A 14,645-nucleotide genomic window follows, 5' to 3' on the forward strand; every position below is an offset into this window, starting at 1 on the left:
ACATCATATCATTTTGTGAATATGAATTCGTGAAAGATCTTAACCTCACAGAGAGCATGTTTTAAAACCTAGAGCCCTGAACCAAGGGTAAAGAATCCTTAATTTTATTTTTTGGTTTCATCACTCACTAATAGCCTTAACTTGAACGTCATTTAACTTTGTGTATTATTCATTTTCCTATCTTATAAAAAGGAACTGTAAGTAGCTTTTCCTTACCTGTATCCTTGAAATGATGTCACATTGAAAGTTGTGCCATAAAAGCTTTGGGATCCTAAGAGAAAAGTGCTATTTAAATGCTAATTATTTTATTATTATTCTCTGTAACTTGATACCTTAATGACATCATCCTGATCTTTATCAAGAGAAGTAGTACAGGAGGACCATACTTAAACAGGAGCACTAGGAGTTTTAGCAAATTGGGATGATTTATATTTCCCGTAGAATGTCAGTATTATTTAACAATCAGAAAGTAATTGAAGAACTTCAAATAGGTAAAAATTCATGTTTTATTTTTTTTAGCGTAAATTTTTTCAATTTCTGTGTTATAAATCTGTCATCTTAGCTCAAAACCCTCAGGCAAGCACACTGCAATTCTTTGCCCAAGACCTTTGTATTAGAGTTACATAAAAAATAAATGTAAACAGACATGGTTATATCACAAGTTTCCACAACATTCAACAGACATATGAATCTGAATGGGGCTTTTCAGTAATAAGAGATGTATAATCCCTTACTAGGGATCCTATAATCCCTTACTAGGACCTAAAGTGGAGAAACTTAAGGGTCAGCAGAGAGATGATGATTACTATGTAATTCCCATTTATTGTTGATCCTGAAATCATGATGGGTCATTGGTAGTGATTATGATGATTAGGAACAAAAATAATTTCTTACTGAGAACAGATTCCTTTGACCCCTCTTTCATATCCATCATAGATCTTTGTATTAGATCTGTCTTTTATTTCAGTTATGTTCTTATTGGCTCATTAGCTATTAATCACTTTGGATGGACTTCATAATGGCCCAGGTTTTTCTGATCATGTTTTCTTAGGATGAAATAGTCATGTAGATGGTCCTCGTAACCATTTAGATCCATATGGAGAGCCCATCCAGCATCATAGCCTCATAGTTCTGTGACTTTTATAAGTTTATTGTCTTTCCTTTCAATACCACTTTGATAAGCTCATACTCCTGCCCATGGCCACACCCAGGATCCCTTCATCACCATGAGCTATTCTACCTCTGAACTTCTTAACTTCAATACCCCATTGCTTATTTTGACTATTTTTAATCTCCCTTTTTGTCATCCTTTGCCATGTACTATCATACTACAATCATATAGAACCTATTAACGGTTCTCCATTCTCTCAATGCTATATCCTTCCTCTATTCCTTTGAACCTTTTCTCCCTTGCATAAACTATTAATTCCCTTGTTTTCCTAGAGAACTTTTACTTATCCTTCAAGACTCAGTTCAAACATGATTCTTCTGTGACCCCTCTGAGTTCCCTCCACTCAAGGTGATTGATCCTTCTTATATACCCCTGCTATTCCATCTACTTTAATCATTTTTTTCACTTATTTACCAATTAAACTATCCTTAAGGAAAACATTTCCAAAATGTAGCCAACATAAAGAAAATTATAATCAACTTCTTTTTAAACATATATGTGTGTTATGTATATTATATGTACTATATATTATGTACTTAATATGTATTATAATCATATAATTATGTTATATATTATATAATTTATACATTTTATGTATATTATATATAAATATGTCAGCACAGACCAGTGGATCCTAGAGAAAGGAAAAAAGTTAAAACTCAATAGAGCTTATCTAGAATTTAGTGGCTTTGTCAAAGGAAGAGATAACTTTCCTTTGGCTCCTTAAAAATATTGTCAAAACAACTCATTGATAACAAAGCTGAAGTTATTCTTACTATAGTAGGGAGAATTCCATTTCAACAAAGTCTTAGTCTCAGAGTCAGTCTCAAAAAGGAAAGGGCAAAGTCAGGATATTTATGAGATTTTGAAATTTGGTCTAAAGCAGATATTTTAATGTGGAGGCTTGATTAGAATTGGATAAGGATCCCGATATAATCATTTCAGATTGACAGACATACCAAGGCAAGGGGTTCTGAGAGTCTTGGTATATAAACTGTCTTTTGATACTCTTTTTCAGAGTTTATGGCTCTTTCCAGAAGTTTCTGGAATGAGCAATAAGGTTATTTACAACTATGATCTTCAAGGGAAGAGTTTTCTGGAATAGTAAAGTCGTATTGGCAAAGACAGTGGAATAGTAATGTTATGCTAATGAAAACAATAAACTGTGTAGTTACAGATGGTTTCAGGTATCAGGGTTTTCCTTGGTGGTCATTCTTCACTGTGAACTTAAAGAGGTCATTCACATTTGCAGGTGTGATCAATCCAGACCTTCACCTCTACTTGAGGTATCACAGTGGTATATCAAGTGTCTGGGGGAAGTTGTCAAAGTATTGTTTCCCTGTTCTGTTGTACTAGAACACACCTGACCCATGCTATACAAATATGAAAAGGATTATGCTCAGAGTTTATAGTCCTTTTTTTAGCCAGAAGCTAAGATTATCCGAATTAAGCCAAGAGATAGATCCCATCCCCAATCTGAGCAGCCTATACAACAAGATACAGAGTTATTAGCCAATATAGTTAATTTTATGAAGCCAGGTGCAGTGGCTTATACCTGTAATCCTAGCATTTTGGGAGGCCAACTCAGGAAGATCACTTGAGGCCAGGAGTTTGAGAACAGCCTGGGCAATATAGCCATGAATATTCAAGAATCTCTGAGAGTTTTTACTAATTTGATTTTTAGAATTATGTTTGTTCTTTCTACCTTCCCTGAAGATTGGGGATGATATGGATAGTGAAATTTCTTAGTAAGTGACAGAGCTTTGCAAAATTGTTTAGTAATAGGCCACATAAAGTGGGTACCTCTGTCATTAGAGACATACATCAGAATTCCCCAGGCTGGGAACACAAAAACAAGCAATTTCTGTTGCTGTTAGAGTTGTTCGCTGTCAAGGAAAGGCTTTAGTTCATCCCAAGAGTAAGCAGTAGCAAAGACATATTCAAAACCCACTGCAAAGGGGAGTTTTGTGACATCCATTTGGACGTATTCCTGGGGGGCCTGAGGTTTAGGCTCTTAGCCATGTCCCACCTTTTTAATTTTACCAGGATTATGTTGGTGACATATGAGACATAGTAAGGCTTTCCTATCAATGGTAATTATGTACAGTAGCAAATCTGTTTTTTCAGTTGTCTTAGTCCATTCATGCTGCTATAACAAAATACCACCAACTGAATAACTTATAAAAAAAGAGAAATTTATTTTTTAAATTTCTGGAGAATGCAAAATTCAGTATCAAGGCCCCAGCAAGTTCAGTGTCTGGTGAGGACCTGGTCTTTGCTTGCAAGATATCCTCTTGAACACTTGAACACATATTGAACTTCCTGCAGAGTTGCACGCTATGTCCTCAGGTAGTGGAAAGGGCAAACTCTCCCCACAAGCCCTGTAAACCACTAATCTCATTCATGAGATTGGAGCCCTCATGGCCTGGTCACCTCCTAAAAGGCCCAACCCCACTTAATAATATTGCTTTGGCGATTAAGTTTCAACATGAATTTTGTTTGGGGATTAAGTTTCAACATAAACATTCAAACCATAGCAGCAGTAGTGGATAATTTCATGTAAAATTTGTGCAAAATTTCCATTTGAGGACCTTCAGTGCTACTAAGTAGCCAACTGTGAAAATTTACATTCAGATATCTCCCAGTCCTTCTTTTCTGACTGTGAAGCTGATCACTGGCATTCCATAATAGTGGCTTTGAACTGCTTTTAAACCAAAGATTTAGTTTCTTGGGATCTTATAAGGGCTATGATCTTAGTGAGACCTGGCCCTTCTGGCATAATGATCAGTCAAGGCATTTCCTTTAGCTTGTGTATTATCTCCTTTTGTTTGAGCTCCTGCTTTTATAATAGCCACTTCCTTACAAAGCATCAGAGCACTTAAAAGTTTTATAAATTGCTAACCTTTGTTAATTGAGGTTCCTGCCAAGGTCAAGAACCCTTCCTTATTTCCAAAGCATTCCAAAAGCATATCTACTGTCAATACATATATTAACCCTCTTATCTCTTGCTAACTGACAAGCTCTGGTGAGCTCAATGAGTTCTGCCATCTAGGCAGACTTTTGCCTCTGACAAAGTATCATGTTCTAGGGATGAAGTTTTATGATAAGCGGTATGCCCAGAGTAGGAAGTTATTGAAGAACTAATCTTAACTCATAAAATGTCTGTTCATGTTTGGTGCCCAGGGAAGAGGTTCAGTTTCTAAATACTTGGTTAAGTCATATAGTGGCATAGCAATTTAAGAAACATTGGAAACCCATTGCCTACAGTAGCCAGTGAGACCTAGGAATCCTCTTAATTAGGTTTCAGATGTAGTTTTGGAGGATCTAAAAGAGACTTTTTTATTATTATTATTTTTACATTTTTATTTTGCCTTGGCCAACGAATTTCTTAAGGAAGTACTTTTGGAATCTGACTTTCTTAGGGATTTTTTCCTCATACCAATCAAAAATTTCAGCCTGTTAGATGTTTGAAATTTTGTTGCCTTTTTGTTCTAAGGCACCCCTCATATCAAAAGTTCCTCAGAATGGCCACTTTAATTCTTCCATGGCCAGACTCTTACTAACAAAACAAAATAAGAGTAACAAAAGTTCTCATAGGTTAATGAATGACCCAGAGCATTATCCAAAGGACACTAATCCTAAAAGAAACCTGAAACTCTTGGTCTCCAGGGCCAGCTTGCAAAACACTTATTGGGGCCTACACCTGTCTTTTTCCTTATGAACTTAACCCATATAGAGATATAACAAAAAATGACAAAGCTAGAGACAAATAGTAGTGTTGTTGGTAATGAGACAGATTTTCACCAAGGGTAAAAGCATTTTTATATTTAGTCAGATTTATCAAAGGGGTCCTAAAAAGGATTTCCTACTCCCCAGGAAACCAAATAAACTTAGGAATTGAGGAGCTTAAAGAAGAGATATTAGATTTCAATCTAATGCGAGACTTATCTCAATGTAACAATTAGAGATTCTTGCCCTTCCCTAAATAGGATGCTTGAAGAGCCACAGAGAAATTTTCAAATCAAAAGTCTCGGGCTGTGGTAGAGAAAAGATCTCGGTCTTGACTGGGTCTCCCTGGGACCTCCAAGATTGTTGAATTCTGGCTCCTCGCAAATAAGACGTTACCACAGTAAGGGAGAAAACTACCTTAACAGAGTCTACATTGCATTTCAGTGTAGGTTCAATGTTGGAATATTTATGATATTTCTAAGTCAAATATAAGTTGGGCCTTTCACTGTGGTAGCTTGATTAGAATTGATCAAGATCATGATATAATAGCTTAGGATTGATGGAGATAGCAAGGCAAGGAGTGTTTGTGTGTATGTGTATGAGAGAGAGAGAGAGAGAGAGGTTTATTTTGAATTTTGTCCACTCTACAGAATGAAATTTACATGTAAGCAAAATTAATTAAAATCTGAGCAGAGCTTAAATTGAGCAAAGGGGCAGTGCTGACTCCAAGAAATTCTACTAGGATCCACAGGAATAAAGACAACATGTTAAAGTTTTAGTTCTAACATATTGGATTTTTGGTGTATTAGCTCATTTAAGTACAATCTTCAGATGTTTCAGTCAGTATAAGTGCCCATGAGGTAGTCAAGGCTTGTGGGTAACAACAACCTAACCAACTAGGTAGGAATAAGGAGCTATATTTTTCAGAGAATCAAGTCAATCCAAATCTGAAAAAACTAAAGCAGTTCATTCTATTTTACTCACATTGGGATTCCACTAGAGTCCAAGATGAAATATCATCTTTTATTCCAAGAATGAAGTCTTCAGGTAATGTTTTGGTACTCTCTTAACTAACTGATGACCATAGGAACACAAGGTCTACAATATCTCTACCTCATAGGATGTTTTTGGAAGCATCAAATGAATCACCATTGGATGCCAAAGTTCATACAAAGCCAGTCATAAGTGTCCTTCCTTTTGATCTTTCTTTTTTTAATTGAGGAAAAGTTTACAAAATATAAAATTAACCATTTTAAAGTGAACAATTCAGTGGCATTTAGTAAATATGCAATATTGTTCAACTACCACTTCTATCTAGTTCCAAGAACATTTTCATCACCCCAAAAGGAAACTCCGTACCATTAAGCAATTACTCATCATTTCCCTCTGCCCCCAGACCCTGGAAGCCACTAATCTGCTTTCTATCTCTAGGAGTTTACCTATTCTGTATCTTTCATATATACAGAACCATACAGTATGTGATATTTTGTGTCTTGATTCTTTTATTCAGCATAACATTTTCAAGGTTCAGCCATGTTGTAGCATGTATCAGTATTTCATTCTTTGTTATGACTACATAATATTCTGTTTTATGTTTGCACCACATTTTGTTGATCCATTGATTAGTTGATGGACAGTTGGGTTATTTCTACCTTTTGGCTATTTTGAACAGTGCTGCTATGAACATGTGTGTACACATACCTGTTTGAGTACCTGTTTTCAATTCTTCTGGGTACATACCTAGGAGGCAGAATTTCTGAGTCATGTGATAACTCTATGTTTACTTTTCTGAGGAACTACAAAGGCTGAACCATTCTACATTCCCAACAGTAGTGTACGAGGGTTCCAATGGCTTCACATCCTTGTCAATACTTGTTATTAATATTTTCCTCTTTTGTTTCCATTATAGCCATCTAGTGGGAGTGAAATGGTATCTCATTGTGCTTTTGATTTTAATTTCTATAATGAGTAATGATATGGAGCATCTTTTCATGTTTGTTGGTCATTTGTATATCTTCTTTGGAGAAATTTCTATGAAGTCTTTTACCCATTTTTAGTTGGGTTGTTTGTCTTTTTGTTGTTGAGTTGTAGGAATTTTTTATATATTATAGATATTAGACCCTTACCAGATAGGTGAATTGCAAATATTTTCTCACGTTCTGTAGGTTGTCTTTTCACTTTCTTGATAATGTTCTTTCATGCATAAAAGTTTTTAATTTTGTTGAATTTCAACTTTTATAATTTTTCTTTTGTTTCTTGTGATTTTGTTATATCTAAGAAATTATTGCCAAATCCAAGGTTATGAAGATTTGCTCCTATGTTTCTTCTAAGAACTTTTAGCTCTTATATTTAGGTCATTGATCCATTTTGAGTTAATTTTTATATATGGTATGAAGTAGGGCTCCAACTTTATTCTTTTGCTTAGATATCCAGTTGTCCCAGTGCCATTTGTCAAAGAGACTATTCTTTCCTCCACTGAATAGTATTGGCACCCTTATCAAAATTCAGTTGACTATAGATATATAAGTTTATTTCTGGGCTCTCAATTTTATTCTACTGATCTATATGTTTATCCTTATGCCAGTATCACACTGTTTTGACTACTGTAGTGAGCTTTGTAGTAAGTTTTGAAATTGGGAAAGGAGAATCTTTCAATTTTATTATTTCTGCTCTTCAGGGCCCCTGGCCATTCTGTGTGAATTTTAGAATTAGATTTTCCATTTATAAACAAAAAAAAAAAAGACCATTGGAAATTTGATAAGGAATGCATTGAATTAATAGATTGCTTTGGGTAGTATTGCCGTCTTGACAATATTAAGTCTTCAGTCTATTTTCAATTTGATCTTAACATGGGAGAGGCTCACTTTTACATCTCAGGTATTTTTACATTTTCACAATGTAGTAGGCCAACACATATAAGTGTCTGGTGGCAGTTCCACTTCTACTCCCACTTACAAAGTAATCTGTATGTCTCATTTCTTGAGAAAATTTATCAGACAAATGTTTCCTGCATTTTCTTGCCTTAGAAGTGAAACCAGTATACAAGTGTCAAACTTGGGTCTAGTATTCTCTGCTGTGCCAGACTACAGGCACCCCTTCCCAGCTGCCCCTCCACATGCTCCGGGACCACACAGGCCAGGACAAGCCCCAAGACTATGGTAGGCCACCCCAGAGCCAGCAGCAGAGGTCAGGGGCCTGTGTCCACAATGCACCTTTATAGCAGTGCCCAAGCTACTCCCAATGGAAGGATTTGGGGGATGATGGCTTAAAAGGGTCTTGGTCTATCTTTGATGCTATCAAATAACCTGTCTGAATTCTCATATTCTTTCTTCTGCTTGATCAAGTCAGCCGTTGATGCTCTCTATTGCATTTTTCATTTCACTTACTGTATTCTTCAGCTCTATAACTTCTGTTCAGTTCTTTTTGATTTCTATCTCTCTGTTGAACTGTTTATTTTGTTCAGATGTTGTTTTTCTGGTTTTGTTGAGTTGTTTATCTCTGTTCTCTTGTAGCTGAGTTCCTTAAAATAATTATTTTGGGCTGCACATTGTGGCGTATGCCTGTAATCCCAGCACTTTGGGAGGCCACGGTGAGAGGATCACTTGAAGCCAAATGTTCAAGACCAGCCTGGGCAACATAGTGAGACCCCATCTCTTAAAAAAAAAAAGTTTAAAAAATTTTTATAGTTATTATTTTGAATTCTTTGTCAGACAATTCATAGATCTTCATTTCTTTGGGGTTGGTTACAGAAAACTTATTCTGTTACTTTAATATAAAGTTTCCTTGATTTTTTGTGTTTCTTACTCTCCTGCACTGATGTCTGTACAAGTGATGAACCAGTTACCTCTTCCAGACTTTACAGGCTGGTTTCAGTAGAGACAGACCTTCACCTGTGGGTGGGTGTGAGTGTGCAGGCTGGATGGGGTGCAGCAGTTCTGGCTCCAGTAAGAGCACAGCATCATAGTCTCCATGCAGCTCTGTTAACTGAGGTCAGCATCAGCAAAGATCACACAGGTCATTAGCAGCCAATGTTGTGAGTGTCCACAGCAGTGATGAGGACGATTGGAGTTTTTGGTAGTAAAGTCTACTGAGATCATTCTGATCTCTTTTTCTCCCATGGGGGAAGTCATGACCTAGATGATCCCTTTTAGCACTGGTCAGGCTCATGGGCATGCATGTGGCGGCATTGGCCCAATGTCTAATGCATAATTCCTGTGAAGTAGCCAAGTAGCCATGGAGCCGGGGTCTGGAGCTCAGGTACAAGGGACCTTGGCTTCAGAATTCAGGGTGGTTCCAGCACCAATGCCCAGAGTGCAGGTGCCCTTGCAGTATTAGTAATGGTGTGTAAGGTCCAGGTGCTTATAAAGCACCTGGGGAGCTGGGGTCTGGGATGTGGGTGCACACAGAGCTATAGAGGTTCTGGGGCATTTAATTTTAAAATAATTTTATCTTAAAGGCATGTTTACTTGAAGACATTACTATTTTATTATAGACATTCATTATGCAATGGAATAGGATTCAAAAGGACGTCGTGGAAATAAACCACTCTCTGTGGTTGTGATTCTGGCATCCTAGGCACTGGCACTGACAGAGCAGTTTCAGAGTCAGGGTCTAGAGCATGCATGGTATTGAGAATGTGGGGCTACACTGATCCCTGGGTAGCACAAGTGTCTCCTTCTTGGAGGAGCAGCTCCCTCTCTGTGGGTCTGTAGCAGCAAAGGCTATTGTTTGCCTCAGTGGTGAAAGCAGCCAGTTTCATATACAGAGCAGCCTGTTAGGGTCCATGCTAATGACCACTAAGGGGACTTCTGCTATGAAAGCTGCAGGGCATCTACTGCTGCTGTTGAGGTCCTCAGTGGCAAAGTCTTCCAGTGTCCTCTGCAAAGCAGGCCACTGGGGACCACATGGTACCTACTGTGTGGCTAACGTTCATAGCACTCACCCTTATTCTTTGTTCCTAGCTTGTCTCCAGTTGTCTCTGTGTATGCCAGTCATCACAGCAATAGTTTCTGTGCAGTTTTTTCCATATTTTGCTCCCTTGCATTGTTTGGGTTTATAATTGGACTCGAGCTCTCCCAGAACTATTTGTGTTCATGGATAACTGCGTAATTATTGATTTTTGTGAGAGATGAAGACTGGTATCTTCTACTACACCATTTTGCTGATATCACTCTGATATTCTCTATTTAAGAGCTAATGGGTCTTTCAGGAAGTTCCTGGAATAAATAATGAAATGATTTGCAACTTTTATCTTTCTGGGTAGGAGTTTTCTGCATCAATAAAGTTATGTTAATGAAGGTTGTGGAATAAAAAAGTCATGTTTGAACTTACTCTAATGCAATAACCAACATTAGTTATCTAGGCAGAAATAGCCCCAGAGTATAAAATAATTTATCTGCACCCTAATTTGATGAAAAGGCATTCTCCTGCATTCAACTATGTATAAAGTTCTGTGTTAATTGCTGGAGGATCTTATTTATGATTTCTTATTTGAACAAAATGTAAAGAAACAAAATAGAAGCTTTGAGTTTTTAGATAAGACAAAACTAACTCGCCTTTTAATGAATTAAAAGATTTTACTACTTTAGTTGAAATTAACTGGAATAATGATTCAGTTAAGTCACTACTGAAGTAAGGGATTTCCTATGGCTCTATTTTAAAAAACTGACTCAGCATTGCCCTCTTATTCAAGGAACTCTTTTCTGCCAAGTTGTTTTGCCAATTCTCAAACTACGACATTCATCCCTAGTTATTAATGGGCTTTTAATTTTAAAATAATTGTATCTTAAAAGTTATGTTTACTTGAAGCATTAGTGTTTTATTGTAGACATCCATTATACAATGGAACATGATTCAAAAGGACATAGTTGAGATAAATATCATTCATTAAAAATTCTTCCTAGAACTGTTAAATGGAAAATTTTAGATAGAGTAGTTTAACTAAAGCTTTTAACTTTCTGTGATGCTTTGCTTTTTTATTTCATATGTAAAAGTTTCCTAGTCTTATTCTAGTAAACTGAACTTTATGATTATTAGATTCCCTCCCAGTGATTTTAACACTCAGGCAAAGGTTTCAGAAATTAGATTTAATTAAAAATTATAATATACTGAAAATTTTTCTATTTATGATTTCACTTATCTAGTAATCTCCTCATTAATCACATATGTTAATACCCATACTTAAATGTTAGTCACTTTTTGCCAGAATCATTTTAATGATAGTGAACTTACATATTTTCATGAAATCTTTCCATTACTCCACTACCATCAAGTTTAATGAATGTTACCTATAATGATAGATCCAGGCTATTACAAATCTCTTAACATGTAAAATATCACATGTCAAAAACTTTCATTCTTGGCCGGGCGCGGTGGCTCACGCCTGTAATCCTAGCACTCTGGGAGGCCGAGGTGGGCGGATCGTTTGAGCTCAGGAGTTCGAGACCAGCCTGAGCAAGAGCGAGACCCCATCTCTACTAAAAATAGAAAGAAATTATATGGACAGCTAAAAATATATATAGAAAAAAATTAGCCGGGCATGGTGGTGCATGCCTGTAGTCCGAGCTACTCGGGAGGCTGAGACAGGAGGATCGCTTCAGCTCAGGAGTTTGAGGTTGCTGTGAGCTAAGCTGATGCCATGGCACTCACTCTAGCCTGGGCAACAGAGTGAGACTCTGTCTCAAAAAAAAAAAAAAAACTTTCATTCTTATTTAAGGAAGCAATAAAACAACTTTTAATTATATAAGCTTTGTGATATAACAAGTTATACATTCTAAATTTGATGCACTGCCTAAATTCAGGCTTACACATAAGCAGAGAAAGTGGTTACCTTTTTAGTATATTTTCAGGTTCGGTAAACAGTATGCAAGCCTCAAACTCCTGCCCTCACTGGCTCATGTTATAAAAGAATGCACGCTTTGGAGTCAAACTACCTCTGCTCAAATCTTGGTTTCTCTAATTATTAGCTTTGTGAACTTGGACAAGTACTCAATATCTCTGTGCCTCAGTTTCCTCACCTGTAAAATGTGGTAATAAAAGTATCTACCTTATGGGTTAAGTATTAAGCAGTGTAATGTTAGGTACATAATAATCATGTAATGAATGTTAGCTGCTATTGTTGTTATTCCTACCAGTACTGCTAATATTACTATTTTTTGATGATGACGATAAGACAGGTTAATTTTTATTGACTGTTACTGTGTATCAAAGACTTTTCTATATGGTTCACCCTACTTAATCCTTACACACAACAACAACAAATCCTATGAGTAAAATTCTATGTATTTCTGCATTAAATAGATAAGGAAACTAAAGATTCCACTAAAGTTAAATAAGTCGTTTGTGGGTATACTAATGGTATGAGTTGGAGCCAGTATTTGAAACCTGGCACTCTGATTTTATTGCCCACATTTTTAACTAACACGCTATGTTGCCTGATTAATTTTAATATGGCCTTAAAAACTTGATCCAATATTGTATAAGTAAAAATAGAAATTGATATCTGTTACATCCATGGGTACTTATAAACAATTATCAGTGCAAAAATTGTTTTCTTACCACACATGCTATAAAGATGATATAACACTATTTATTAGTTCTATTACTTCATTCTTCCACCTATAATTCATTTCCCTCTGTCAACCAGTTTACTATTTTCAATAAAGGCAAAATATAGTTTTTTGGGGATTTCATATTAATAAAACTTGATATAATAAAACATTGAACTTGAACATAACACATCTTTTATAAAAGTGTTACATTTTTGACTATTTAATATTGGCCATTCTGACTAGGGTAAGAGGGTATCTCATTGTGGCTTTAATTTGTATTTCTCTGATGATTAGTGCTGTTGAACATTTTTTCATATGTTTATTGGCCATTTATATATCTTCTTTTGAGAAATGTCTGTTCATGTCATTTGCCCACTTTTTAATGAGGTTATTTGTTTTTTGCTGTTGAGTTGTTTGAGTTCCTTGTATCTCCTGGATATTAGTTCCCGGTCAGATTATTAGTTTGCAAATATTTTCTTCCATTCTATAGATTGTCTCTTCACTCTGTTGATTATTTATTTCTCTATGTAGAAATTTTTTAGTTTAATATAATCCCATTTATCTATTTTTGGTTTTGTTTCCTGTGCTTTTGAAGTCTTAGCCATAATATCTTTGCCTGGACTAATGTCCTGAAGAATTTCCCCTATGTCCCTATGTCTTCTTCTAGTAGTTTTATAGTTATGGGCCTTATGTTTAAGTCCTTAATCCATTTTGAGCTGATTTTCATTTATGGTGAGAGATAGAGTCTAGTTTCATTTGTCTCCATGTGTATGTCCAGTTTTCCCAGCAACATTTATTGAAGATAGTATCCTTTTCCTAATGTATGCTCTTGGCACTTTTGTTGAAAATCAGTTGGTTGTAAATACATGAAGTTATTTCTGAGTTCTCTATTCTGTTCCATTGGTCTATGTATCTGTTTTTCTACTAATACCATCCCATTTTGCTTACTATAGCTTTATAGTTGCTCTTATTATTATTACTAGTACTACTAGTATTACTATTGTTATTATAATACAATTATTCCTTAGAGTGAAGGCATTATCTCCAAAAATTCACTTTTTCAATGAAAATATGTTAACTAATTAGAGTAATAATTTAAGCTTTAGAATCCATTAGTCTTAAATACATTTATCAGGTAATTTGAATGTCACCTCTGAGGGCAGAGTTTTAAGAAAATGGATGCATATAGGGCCATTATTAGGGTATAAATGGAAGGGAAAACCTAAAGGAAAGTAAATCAAGCTTGGGTACCTTTTTAAATCACTCCCTCCTTCTTGAAACAATTATCTTTCTTGGCTTTTCTTTCTCCTAATGTTCCTTTTAAACTATCTGTTTTCTTTGTGTCTAGCTTCTTTGAAGGCTCCTTTTTTGGCCCAGTCATTAAATATTGGTGTTTTTCTGAGGTCTCTCTTAGACCTTCCATTCATATTCTGTATCCTGTGTTAGCAAGGTCATTCACTCACAAGGCTTTCATGTAAATCAAATCTGTAACTATAGCCCATAATTTTTCTCTAAACTTTGGACTTACATTTCAAATCATCTATTGTAGATTTCTTCTTGAATGTTCCACAAATATCTCATATTAAACATGACTAAAACAAATTAAAATCTCAACCTGCTCTTCTTCTCGTATTTCAAGGAGTAACATTATCCACCTAGTTGTCCAAACCAAAAATAATCATGTTTTTTATTCCATTTCCTATAACCATTTTTATCTTTCTAAAATAAAAATTTAAACCTGCCATACTCCTTTAACTTTAACTTTTTAATAGCTCCTTGTTCTTGGATAAAAGTCTAACTCCTTGAAATTGCTTATAGTCTGGCTTCTGTTTGCCTCTAGGTTTACCTCTACCACTCCCACCTTGAATTCATTGCACCGGTCATAGGAACCTTTCAATTTGCAAATAGTTTCCTCTTTCCCAAAATGTTTATTTCCCATCTCTTCCAAACCCTGTATAGCTTCTACTTACCCTACATTTCCTCCAGGAGGCTTTATGTCACATCCCAAATTTGAGCAAATTGCCCTCCTATGTTCTTCTCTAGTATCTTGTATTTTCCCTACTTTATTCAAGCCTATTTACAGTATGTAAATACTTCTCTATCTTCTCTGCTGTCTCCTCCACTCCACCCTAAGCATCTTGCAATACCTCATCTATCTTCTTCACTGATACTATTCCCAGAATCTAATTCACAGA

At 35.8% G+C, this 14,645-nt stretch overlaps 1 protein-coding gene across 12 annotated transcripts in view; it reads left to right on the forward strand.

Moving 5' to 3' along the window:
- GPHN (gephyrin) overlaps positions 1 to 14,645 on the forward strand; it is a 540,339-nt gene that overhangs the window by 393,209 nt on the left and 132,485 nt on the right. The gene's annotated exons all lie outside the window — the stretch shown is intronic.

The sequence above is a fragment of the Eulemur rufifrons genome, chromosome 2, assembly GCF_041146395.1.
Source record: "Eulemur rufifrons isolate Redbay chromosome 2, OSU_ERuf_1, whole genome shotgun sequence".
Classification (NCBI taxonomy): domain Eukaryota; kingdom Metazoa; phylum Chordata; class Mammalia; order Primates; family Lemuridae; genus Eulemur; species Eulemur rufifrons.